Genomic DNA, 13,710 nt, shown 5'->3' with positions numbered 1-13,710 from the left:
TAATGACATAAGAAAAGATTTGATTTTTTTATTTTATTGCTAAATTTAAATGAATCAGATAATAAAAATTATATGTAAGATTTCACTTAGTGAAAAACAAAATATGTATACAACATATAATGACTGAATATATATTCAGATGTGCAGATATTTTAGATATATGTCTAAATATAAAAAATTTAGATATATATTTGCACATACACTTTTTTTAGTCTAGAAATTTTTGAGCATATATAAAAGTAAAGATGTTAGTATAAAGATGATAGTATATAGTATATATATCCTATATATATATACACACACATACAGTTATGTATATAAACACTATATATATTTATATATGTGCTGATATATATTAGAATGTAAGATATGATTATATATTAATATGTAATATATTATAATGTATAGCCTTTATTAAATATTGTATTATATGTTTACATATAATAATTTTGTATAATTTATATATAATACATTTTGAATATATATATATATATATATATATAGTTTTAGACACCAACGTATATATTTAGTCAACCTCATATATCCAGTTTAAGTCAGCTGGAAGTCAGAGATCAGGGTGTCACCATGGTCAGGTTCCGTGACGGCCCTCTTCCTGCCTGGCAGATGGCTGCCTTTTCACCATGTCTTAACATGTTGCGGAGATAGACACAGCGAGTTCTGTGGTGTCTCTTCTTATAAGGGCACTAATCCCATCATGAAGGGCCCTCCCCTCATTACCTAATTACCTCCCAAATGCTCATCTCTAAATACAGTCACATTGTGGGTTGGTGCTTCCACATATGAATTTTGCAGACACAAACATTCAGTCCATAGCATATATCAATATTAAAATAATTATCTCTGGAAGATGTATTATTTCTTTTAATATTTCTGGGTCTTCTATGTTTACTACAACAAATATACATTTTCTTTATGTAATAAAGGGGAATAAATCCACAATAAATGCCCATTTCTATGGCTCAGAAAGGCTTCTGCTTTCAGTTATAATAAGAACCAATTCTCCCACTGAGAGTAACTTTAAAAGTTTGTAAAATACAGAAAAACAATTTGAATGGCACTATCAAAATGGTACCAAAGCGAAAGGTTTGAGAGGCTAAGATCATGGTAAGAAAACTCAGAAGTGATTCTGACATTTTTCAATGTTTTCCCATTCAATGCATTTGCTAATTCATAAGTAAAGTGGGCAGGAATGTTTAGAAGCTGAGCAAAAACTGGAGAGTTAGAGAAAATTTGAGTAGAATTTTCTGCAGTCTTAGCAGCTACAAAGACATACCTGGAGTTTAGGGCTGCCAACCAGTTAGGACTTGAAAGCTCAAGATCTTGTCCAGAAAGGAAGTTTGCAAAAGTGAACTTAGTACCCAGGGTCAAAGATAAGTACCTGCTAAGAGGCTAAAAATCTAAGCAAGGCTATTAGCAATCTCACTGTGCTGAGCAGAGAACACATAGAGCTAAGTGTCTGCTTATTTGAAGGGATACTGTATAAGCTACCTAAGACTTCTTAAAGAACTGCACCCTAAAAATTAAGGTAGAGTAGAAATAGATCAGGTCTTCAAACAGACAGATGTCAAGCATAGAAACCAATTAAGCCCTGGTTGAATTAAGGTAATCTGTTCTTCTCTGGAGGAATATAATCATCCAGAGCATGTACATTATTTCATACATGATGTCTGATATTCAATCAAAACTTACCAGGCCTATGTATCAAGAGAAAAGAATAAGATATAGAACAGATGATAAAAATAGACTCATAGGGATGCAGATATTGAAGTTAATAAACAGGGCATTTAAAATAAACTATGACTTACATGTTCAAAATTTAACATCAGGATAAAGAATTTCACCAGACAACTAGAGTTAATAAGAAGAAGTATAAAATGGAAATGGAAATCCTAAAACTGAAAAATACAATAACTAAAAAAAATGCAATAAATAAGTTAAAGAGCAAATTAGACACAGCTGAAGAGAAAATTAGTGACCTGTAATTTCAGTACGTAAAAAGTATCCAGGTCTAAGATTAACACATATATTTGTGGTCTCAGAAAAGGACAAGAGAGAAAAGGGGAAAAAGCAATATTTGAAGAGATAATGACCAAGATTTTCAAAAATAATGAAATATATCAAACCACAAACTCAAGAATCATTATGAACTCCAATAATGTCAAAGAAATCAATTTCTAGGCATATCATAGGAAAACCAAAGACAAGGAGAAAATCTTTAAAGCAGACAGAGGAAAAAAAAAAGACACCTTACTTTCAAAGCAGCAAGAAAGTAATAATGACAGGTGCTGTCTCAACAGAAATAATGAAAGCTACAAAGTAAAGAAAAGTTTGTCTTCAAAGTGATGAAATAAAATACTTGCTAACCTAAAATTCTATTTGAAATAAAAATATACTTATAAATGAAAACAAAGGGTTTTTTTAAGTAATAACAATAATAGTTTCTTGCCAGCAGAATTGCATAAATATAAATACTGAAAGGCATTCTTTAAGAAGGAATATAACTACAGAGAAAGGCACAGACATTGAAGAGTAAAGAACAATGGAAAAGGTAAATATGGGGTTAAAGCTAAATAAATTTTGTCTTATAAAACAATAATAAAAATGCCTAGTGGACTTAAAAATATATAGAGTCTCTCTATGTTGTCTCAGTTGCTGACATGCCATCCAGAATGAGAAAGACCCAGAAACTTTGAGGCCATATGAGCCACAGCCACAGCCTCATCAGCAAGCACCAGAAGCACTCAGGAGGCAGTAGAATGCTGGTGGCATGCATCACCACAGGATAAACTTTGATAAATATCACCCTGGCTACTTTGGGAAAGTTGGTATGAGGATTACCACTTAGAGAGGAACCAGAGCTCCTGCTCAACTGCCAATCATAATAAATTGTGGACTTTGGTCAGTGAGCAGACACAAGTGAATGCTGCTAAAAACAAGACTGGGGCTCTCCCACCATTGATGTGGTAGATTACTACAAAGTTCTGGAAAAGGGAAAGCTCCCAAAGCATCCTGTCATTCTGAAGGCCAAATTTTTCAGAAGAAGAGCTCAGGAGAGGATTAAAGGATGTTGGAGTGGGGCTGGTGGTGTGAAGCCACATGGAGGGAGGTTTGTTAAATGTTAACAACTGCTGCAAAAAAAATAAAAATAACAAAACGAAATATATAGAATATTAAGATATGACAAAAAGGGTAACCAGAAAAGGGCAAAAGGGAGGTAAATGAAGTTAAAGCATCCCAAGGTACTAACATCATTCAGGAAGTGGCAGAAATAATGACTTACGGAGAACTGTAATAAGTCAAGGATGAGTATTTTAATCTCATGGTGAAGTCAAAGATGAATATTTTAATCTCTAAGAAAATGATAAAAGAAGGTATATAACTAAGATCATTGAAGGCCTAAATTATATAATAAAATTGATTCCTTTTTTATTATAAAGTAGATGAGACAGATATAAAACAAATAGCAAAATAAGTATAAACCCAAATATTTCAATGATGACATTAAATGTAAAAGGTATCATATTATAATTAAATGAGAAACACTGTAAGACTGGGGAAAAAAAAATTATATGCTCCTTTCAAAAGCCCCCTCCACCACCACCTTAAATATAAGGACACATAGAGGTTGATGTAAAAAAGTATACGATCAGTGAGGTGTTGAAGCCGACTCACACTAGCTCATGAGCATCAATGATCACATTTTTGGAAATATTGTGAGCCAATTAACGTCATGCTAGAAGTTTGAAATCAGTCCTGGTAAGTGGCTACATCATGGAAGGTGGCAAACGCCACAAATCAGTGCTTCTCATTCCTAGAGAGCTGATTGTTAAAAATGTACAATATACCTTGGTATATAATGGAAACCAAACCAAAAGAAAACCGATATAGTTATTTTAATATGAGTCAAAGTAGACATAAGACTACTACTAGATATTAAGGGGGACATTTTGGAATGCTAAAAAGGCAGTACACTGGCCAGGCATGGTGGCTCATGCCTGTAATCCCAGCACTTTAGGAGGCCGAGGTGGGGGGGATCCCTTGAGGCCAGGAGTTCGAGACCAGCCTGGCCAACATGGCTAAACCCTGTCTCTACTAAAAATACAAAAATTAGCTGGGCAATCACTTCAACCCGGGAGGTGGAGGCTGCAGTGAGCAGAGATCACGCCACTGAACTCCAGCTTGGGCGACAGAGCGAGACTTTGCCTCAAAAAAACAAAACAAAACAAAACAAAAAAAGGCAATACACCAGGAAGATAAAACTATTCTTGAAATGTCCATGCCCACTAACATAGCTTCAAATATATAAAGTTGATAGGATTAAAAAGAGAAATAGTTTCCCAATCATAGTAGGAGATCTTAACATATTTTTCTATTTTTAATAAAACAAAGGAAAAAATTAGTGAGGGTATACAACTGTGTCGTTCGATATGAAAGCCACTAGGCAAATGAGACGGACTATTAAGCATTTAAAATGTGGCTAATGCAATGGAGAATAGAATTTTTTATTTCCTATATAATTTTAATTAGTTTAAATTTTTTAAACTGATGCACTGTAAATTTTTTTACTGTTAACCACAATTTTATTCTTTTGGTAGGGCTTCATTTCACTTTCATTATTGAGAACTAAGCTCTAATTCTTTTTTTTTTTTTTTTAAATCTTGCTCAGAGTCCTATCTAAGGGGTCTGGGGAGTCATGCCCCACAAACCATAAATTCTCATCAGATGAGGTTATTTAATCCCTATATCACGACTTACTTTCCAATCTGACTCCGGCATAACAAGGAAGATGCAGAAATCAGTAGAGATGTGAAAATTGGTACTATAACCAATACAATACCTTTTTTTTTTTTTTTTTTTTGAGACAGAGTCTCGCTCTGTGGACCAGGCTGGAGTACAGTGGTACGATCTCAGCTCACTGCAACCTCCGCCTCCTACGTTCAAGCAATTCTCTGTCTCAGCCTCCCGAGTAGCTGGGATTACAGATGTGTGCCACCACGCCCAGGTACTTTTTGTGTTTTTAGTACAGACAGGGTTTCACCACCTTGGCCAAGCTGGTGTTGAGCTGCTGACCTCGTGATCCACCTGCCTTGGCATCCCAAAGCTAATAGAACGACTTTTTAAGAAGACTGAAAAAAAGGATGCTGCAAATTCTACAATGAATGGCAATTTTACTTTTCTATGACAAAGCAAAGCAAAAAAAGCTGTTTGTTTATTGTGTAAAAATATTTTTAAGGATTGAAGTGAGGAATATTTATACATCTTTATCTCCATGTAAGAAGTTCACCCTCAGTAGTCAAAGAAAGGTTGGCAACACTGTTCTCCTGAAATCAGGATTGAATGTCCAATTTTAAAAAGTTAAACGATATATAACATGATCCAGCCTTATAACTTAGTCCTTAAAACAGCTTGAATTTTGCAGAAAATAGAAAACCATTTTTAGATAGAGATATGAGAAAGTAAATTCTAATTTTAGAAATGAAAATTTTGCTAGAAAGTTCTGAGGAAGGTAAAAAAAGATATTTTACATTCGATAATCTTGTAAATATCTTTGATTGAGCCACTAAACCATTGATCATAGATTATGAAATTTTTCTAAAAATCAAAGATTAATTGACTGAAAATTTGAAAAATTGCAAGTAATTTTCTTTAGCTTTACTTGAGTCATACCACTTAACAGACCCTGCCCAATTAATATTTGGAGTATACAGTGTCTTGGATGTTCCAATTTACAAAAAAAAAAAAAAAAAAAAAAGGTGTACATTTGCAACCTAAAAATTTGCAATGGATATTCTTCAATCTTTTACATCTGTCAAAGAAGAATTTCAACTAGACGCGAAAAAAATGGTTTCTATCACAACAGATGGTGGTTCGGTTATTTTAAATCAAAACTCTAGGTTTACTAGAATCTGAAACCACAGACTCAAGTTTTCCTCTTACTTCATTCCAATATGTGATACTTATTGAAAATATTTGTGCTCATCTTTCTGTAACAGTCTCTATGAATAGTGTCATACATACTGTAAAATTCTTCAGTATGTAAATATAAATGTTATGAATCATCAATTTGTAAAAGACAATGAATGTAATTGTCTTGTGTTCTTTGCCAATTGTTGTTGGTTGAGTTGTGGAAAAGTTTTACAAATATTTATTGCAATGTTAAGTCCAATTCTAGAAATTTTTGAAACCAAAGGAATGCCTATCAAATATTCAATAATCAAAGGGAAAAAAAACAGTAGTTTGATTTGTGTTTACTGACTGGTATCACACTGCATATGAAGGAGCTGTATTTTCAAGTTCCAAGGAAAGAAAAAGCTATTGTAACCTACCTAGACAAGTGTGTGAATTTATACTGACAATGAATTTTTTTATACTGCAAATCAATAATGATGATTTTTATACATTTTCATAACACGAATCAATATATAGAAGATTTTAGTTGTAATTGAAAATATGTAAATTGGTAACAAACACTACAGGAAATTTAGGTAAGGCTTTCTTGATACTGATAAATTTTAAATTGCTTTCACTTTTTATAATACCACTTTGAAATTGATATTAATTTGTATATGGTAGTTTGTGTAGCCACTATTATGAGTTATTTTTGTACTTATTTTTATTTTACAAAAACCCTTTGGAACAAGAATACCCTGTCTTGTCCTTCAGTTTTGTTTTTAATTATTTAAAGCATAAGTTCTTTGACCAGACTTTATTTCTACTTTGTGAAATGGTAACTCATATATTTTACAGGATTCTATTATAATAAATTCTATTTTATGATACGATGTAAAAAAATTTAGTAAATTTACTTAACTTGTATAGACGACTTTTTTTCTTTTTTGAGACAGAGTCTCACTCTGTCCTCCAGGCTGGAGTGCAGTGGCGCAATCTCCGCTCACTGCAACCTCTGCCTCCCAGGTTCAACTGATTCTCCTGCCTCAGCCTCCCGAGTAGCTGAGACTACAGGCACCCGCCACCATGCCTGACTAATTTTTTGTATTTTTAGTAGAGACGGGGTTTCACTGTGCTAGCCAAAATGGTCTGGATCTCCTAACCTCGTGATCCACCTGCCTCAGCCTCCCAAAGCGCTGGGATTACATGCCTGAGCCACCACTCCCAGCCAGCTTTTGAAAATTATATGCTTTCCCTTCAAAGTCAAATCAAGTTTTCTAAAACGGATAAACATATTTTCTCAATGTGGATGTGAATTTTTTTAAACGACATTTTTGCCACTTGATTCGGATACTAAAAACATTTAAGACTGGTTGGAACAACCTGGATATGTGAGTCCGTGAATCTACTTTTTCAACAGTAAATTTTATGAGATCTAAACACAGGTCAAAAGTTAGTACCTGCCATTGCACTCCAGCCTGGGCACAAAAGCAAAATTCCATCTCAAAAAAAATATATTAGTACCTGCATTGAGATGTGCTGTGTATATAAATTATGTATCAGATATTGAAGGGAAATATGAAAAAATTTCATTAATGATTTTATACGAATCACACTTTGAAATGAAAATGTTTTGGATGTATTGTGTTAAATAAATATATGACAAATTAATTTTACCTATTTTTTACTTTATAATGTGAGCTACTAGAAAATTTTAAAATAAGAATTACATATGTAGTTAGCATTATATTTCTATTGGATTGTACTGATATAGAAGATTTCAACAGCAAGAATGATTGACGTGACTTAATTGACATTTATAAAACACGGTACTCTACAACTACATGATATACATATTTTCAAGTGCACATGGAACGTTTATCACAATTTATCATATGCTGGTCCCTAAAGCTGGTTTTAATAATTTTCAAAGAACCGAAATTACTCAAAGTGTAATTGCCAATGTCAATATAACACTCAAGCAAACAAAAATATGTCAGCTGGATTTATCTTATACAGTGGTTGAAATGTCAAGTGTGACGAATATAAAGCTACATATAAGAAATAAATATTGCATAAAATCATAGCACTCAATAATATAGAGACCTACACGTGTTAACAATATATATTTTAAAAATAAATAGGCCGGGCGCTGTGCCTCACGCCTGTAATCTCAGCACTTTGGGAGGCCAAGCGGGTCAGATCACCTGAGGTCGGGATTTGGAGACCAGCCTGACCAACATGGAGAAACCCCATCTCTACTAAAAATACAAAATTAGCCAGGTGTGGTGGTGCATGCCTGTATTCCCAGCTACTCAGGAGGCTGAGGCAAGAGAATTGCTTGAACCCGGGAGGCAGAGGTTGTGGTGAGCTGAGATAGCGCCATTGCAGTCCAGCCTAGACAACAAGAGTGAAACTCCGTCTCTAAATAAATAAATAAATATTATGTGAAAGGACCTTAGGTTATTTTAGATATTATTGTCAATAAAATGGTTAAAGACTATTTTTAAACATGATTTTTATTAGTTTAGAAAAATGAGGTCTTACTCTAGTAGTATTTCTGAATAACAAAAAAATAGACACTATAGCTTGATGAGTAACAATGTAATTTGAACTTTCCAATGAGACCATTTTTAAGAATCAACTTAATTTTTTATTCACAATGGTGGGAATTCTGTATTGCGGTATTTACCCACAAAACCCAGAACTTTCTACCACAGGAATATAATAATGGGATTTACTTTGTAAGAACACCATTATCGAATTAACAATTATGATTCATAAATAGATAAAATATATTTTTTCTTAATTTCCAGGACAATTAATGGATATTCAAAAGGGATTTCTTTTCTTTTACTTTTTCTTTTTTTAAAATAAAATAGAAGCTACTTTTAGGAGGAAAAAAAAATGAACCATTCAGGTTATTTGGGTTCAATACATGTAGAAATAAGATAGAAAACAAGCCATTATAGAAACTGGCACTTTGCTTTATATTTGCACGTTCAGTACTTGTTTCACAAAGACTAAGAATGTGTGAATATTGTCCACCAGTTGGCTGATTTAGAAGAACTGTGCTCTAAAAGTCCCTAGTAGCCTAAACTTTTAATTGGACACTAAAAAAAAAATCACTTGCAGTAATCAAAAAGTTCAATATTAGAAGTAAAAAGGATAATAAGCAGGAAGACCTCAAAAAGCTATATTTATTTAAGGAGTAAAGACTAAATTGGCTTGCCAGGGAGGGTAAAGTGAATTACCTGTAAACTCTTCCACACAGCACTACACTCCCATTAAACATGTTGGAAGAGAGTCTTTGTAGCAAGAACCACAGAACACTTCTTTTCTTCTCTCCAAAGTGGGTTTGCTCCCCAAAACTACAGGATGGTGAAGAACGTAGATTCCTCAGTTTTCTAAATTTCCCTCTGTCTGACTTTACTGTTTTACCAGTATTTGTTCTAGTCTTAATTTTTTTTTATTGTCTTCTTCCTTTAAGCTGTCTCAAATCCTTTGTGGAATAGCACAGTCATTCATGAAGGAAAGCAATTAAAAATAGGTTTAAAAATATTACATTTTTTACCTTCTTCATTGTCAAGATCCCATAATATAACCTGTTAGCTATGTTTCTCAATCAATCATTCTTAATTTCATTTCTTCTTACCTAGGTTGCTGGGATGGCTTGTATCTTCATAGGTAATGACAAAAATGTCCTGCAAGTTAATGAACATGGTTATTCTCAACCCAATGGCTAGTGCCTCCTCTCAGATTCATTGACTTTTTTTTTTTTTTTAATTCACTAAAGTAGGAGGCCTACTTGAAAGCTATGGAGAGCATTGTCCAGCCACTGGCCTCCTGTACTGGGAGAGTGTAAGCACAGTGGCCTGTGGGCCAGCATATCTCTTATTTATCACGGCCACTGAGGTCTGGAGTTAGGCACAGAGGTGAGCGTCAGGCCAGAGCTCAATGAATAACCAGTCATCACAGGTAGACTGATGGAACTGGGAATCATATGCTGAAGAGTTAACAGAGCGTGGAATAATGAGGTTAATATAAATAGTATGAATTAGTTTTAGCAAGCATTGCCCAATTCACAGATCTACAGAATCAAATATAAAACCTAATCATTTCACCTCATTCAAAGCACTAGTGATGTTTATTCATGTATTTTCTCTGAAACATACTTACTTAAAGTCACGGCTGAGTATTAATTTTTGTCTTTGATGCTCTGAGGTGATAGGAGTAGGTTGACTGACCTTATTAAAATCTCTGTGAGGTTTTCTAAAAGGATGCTCCATCGAGTGCATACAGACATGGACTCACACTTTCGCAGAGATAGCTAATGGCATGATACCCAAAGGATTATAAATCATTCTGCTATAAAGACACATGCACACATATGTTTATTGTGGCACTATTCACAATAGCAAAGACTTGGAACCAAGCCAAATGTCCATCAATGATACACTGGATTAAGAAAATGTGGCACATATATACCATGGAATACTATGCAGTCATAAAAAAGGATGAGATCATGTCCTTTGTAGGGACATGGATGAAGCTAGAAACCATCATTCTGAGGAAACTATTGGAAGGACAGAAAACCAAACACCACATGTTCTCACTCATAGGTGGGAAATGAACGAGAACACTTGGATACAGGGTAGGGAACACCACACACCGGCGCCTGTCGTGGGGTGGGGGGAGAGGGGAGGGATAGCATTAAGAGATACACCTAATGTAAATGACAAGTTAACAGGTGCAGCACACCAACATGCCACATGTATACATATGTAACAAACCTGCATGTTGTGCACATGTACCCTGGAACTTAAAGTACAATTAAAAAAAAAAAAAGAAAAGAGATTACAAAACACTGCTGTTCCTGACACATGAAGCCCATTAAAATCTGATTTCAAAAATCTAATACAGATTTCTTCTAGAAGTTTAAATGTAAACAAATCTTGAAAGCTATACGATTTATAAAGATAAATGTGCTGAAATATATATATATATATATATATATATATATATATTTTTATTTAGTCTAGCTGCCACTTATGGTGTCACTGAGGCCTTGCAGGGAAGCAGCATGCCTGGACTCCCTCTCACAACATTACTGACATGAATACAGGCTACTTCTATAACAATAATGACATTTTAGAATTAGCAGATGACTTTTTAAAGTCAGAGACTTGTTATACCTTGTAGGTATTGATAGCATTAGCTTTTAAATGGAAAATAATATAACCAAAAACAAATAAATAACAAAAAAGATAATGAACTTGGAAGTCAGACAGACCTGTCACCTTTCAGCCACTTGACTTTAGAGAAGTTTCATGACCTCACTGGGCCTCGGTTTCCTCAGCACCTGGTCAATAAACATATTTCCATCTGCATTATTTCTTCAACCATAAAAAAAATCCTGATGAAATTTTTCTGAACTAGCAAGTCATGAAGATAGGATACAAAGTCAAATTATGTTTTTTCTATTGTAGTCAGCTGGAAAATGGCTTCCCAAATATGTCCATTTCCTAATTCCCAGATCCTGTAAATGTATTACCTCACATGGCAAAAGAGACTTTGTAGATGTCATTACATTAAGGATATTGAGATGGGAAGTGTATCCTGAATTATCCAGGTAAAACCAATGTAATCACAAGGCTCTTTAAAAGATAGAGACAGGCAGGTTAGAAAGACAAGAAGATGTGCTGATGGAAGGAGAGATTAAAGAGCAAGAAAGAGATTTGAAGATGCTATACTGCTGACTTTGCAGATGAAGGAAGGGACCACCAGCAAAGGAATGCAAGTAGTTTCCACATACTGGAAAAAAACAAGGAAACAATTCTCCCCTAAAGAATCCAGAAGGAATGCAGCCCTGCTAGCATCTTGATTTTAGGACTTCTGACATCCAAAGTGTAAGATAATACATTTGTCTTGATTGAAGCTACTAAGTCTGTGGTAACTTTTTACAGCAACAATACATCTTTCAACACTAATTCCACTCAAATTCTGTAGTGGATGATGTGGCATTCTGCCCAGCTAGTGGTAAGTTTCTTGGAAAAAATTGCAACATTTGTCAATAGACTGAAAATGTGTTCATCATTTGACCCAGTCATACCACTTCTAGGACTCAACTACAAATAAACAATGATAAACCTGCACAATGCTCATCCTGGTACTATTTATAATAACAAAAAATGAAAATAGCATAACTATCCACTGATAAGGGTGTGGCTGCATAAATTATGCAGCATGTAAATTACGTATGAAACATTATCAATTTATACATGCAGTACATCCTCAATTGCATTTTTTAATGCCTGGATAAGAATAAAATGACAATTAATAGAAAATATAACAAAATATATGATGAGGTTATCCTCTAGATGGTGAGTAATTTTATTTTTCTAACCAATATCTTTGTGTATTTCCCAAATTTTCTATAAACATATATATGATTCTACACACGATTCAATTATTAAAAAGAAGTGTTACACTATGTTGGTAAATCATGCCACAATTCAGTATGAAAACGGATTATTAATAAGAAAGAGACTCCTGACATAATAGAAAACCACCAATCTAAAAAAAAAAAAGAGAAAAATAATCTGCACATTTAAAAATTTCAACATATTTTTTAAGTATGGCAATATCTAATTAATCAAGCAAAATTATGTTTCACATATGTAACTTTTCTGGATAATTGAAGCCACTTATTCCCTTTACATTCTCACCATTTCAGTGATCTTAATACTACGAAGGTGGAAAATTTTGAATCATCTGATATATATTGCTTTCTTTTTTTTTTTCTTTTTTTGAGACAGACTCTCGCTCTGTCGCCCAGGCTGCAGTGCAGTGGCGCTATCTCAGCTCACTGCAACCTCCACCTCCCGGGTTCATGCCATTCTCTTGCCTCAGCTTCCTGAGTAGCTGGGATTACAGGCGCCGCTACCATGTCCGGCTAAGTTTTTGCATTTTTAGTAGAGACGGGGTTTCGCCATGTTGGGTAGACTGATCGCGAACACTTGAGCACAGGTGATCCATCCGCCTCAGCCTCCCAAAGCGCTGGGATTACAGGCGTGAGCCACCGCGCCCGGATCTCACGTGTTATATATTTCTACCCATCATTAGATCAGGAGTCAACATACATGATTTGTAGGATTGTTCGATACCAGGTGCACCGCTTAAGATGTGTGTATTTCCAATTCCTTACCTATAAACTGAAAATAAAAATTCATACTCTGGCTACCACACAAAGTGTTTGGGGGGGTCAAATTAGATAATATGTATTTAAAAACCTTCAAAACTAGAAAGTACTACACAAAAATAAGAAATATAAATTATTTTTGTATTCTAGGAAATTCAGAGCTATTATTGTAAACATCAATATTTGTGGGATGCTGCATTAAATGATGTCGCGTGAGTTGTCTAAATATTCAGTGCTAATTGTTCTTCATTTAATAGGCCAATGTCCCATGTTTTTGTGAATTAAGTCTTCTTTTTAGAGTCTATGCCATGATTATTTCTTAAAAGGCATAAGAATGAATGAGGGAGAGAATCTGAAGATACAGGACTAAAATGTATATGTATACGTGTGTGTCTATGTATGTTTATATACATACAGGCAAACACACTTATATGCACCCTCTTTTTTGTTTATCCATGTTTCAATTGTATTTGAAAAACAGCAATTCTCTTTCCTTTTAAAAAAATTACTACTCTATTTTTCATATAGTTAAGACTTTGGCCATAAATCTACCCTATATCCTCATGTCAGGAAAAATGCTCTAACTTCTAGTCCTGTGA

The 13,710-nt window shown here is 34.2% G+C and overlaps 1 pseudogene; it reads left to right on the top strand.

Annotated features, from left to right (window-relative positions):
• Positions 1 to 2,678: 2,678 nt before the first annotated feature.
• On the top strand, positions 2,679 to 3,143 carry LOC129039036 (large ribosomal subunit protein uL15-like; annotated as a pseudogene).
• Positions 3,144 to 13,710: the final 10,567 nt, after the last annotated feature.

This window comes from Pongo pygmaeus, chromosome 5 (assembly GCF_028885625.2).
Source record: "Pongo pygmaeus isolate AG05252 chromosome 5, NHGRI_mPonPyg2-v2.0_pri, whole genome shotgun sequence".
Taxonomy (NCBI): domain Eukaryota; kingdom Metazoa; phylum Chordata; class Mammalia; order Primates; family Hominidae; genus Pongo; species Pongo pygmaeus.
This window is presented reverse-complemented; position numbering and strand designations above follow the sequence as displayed.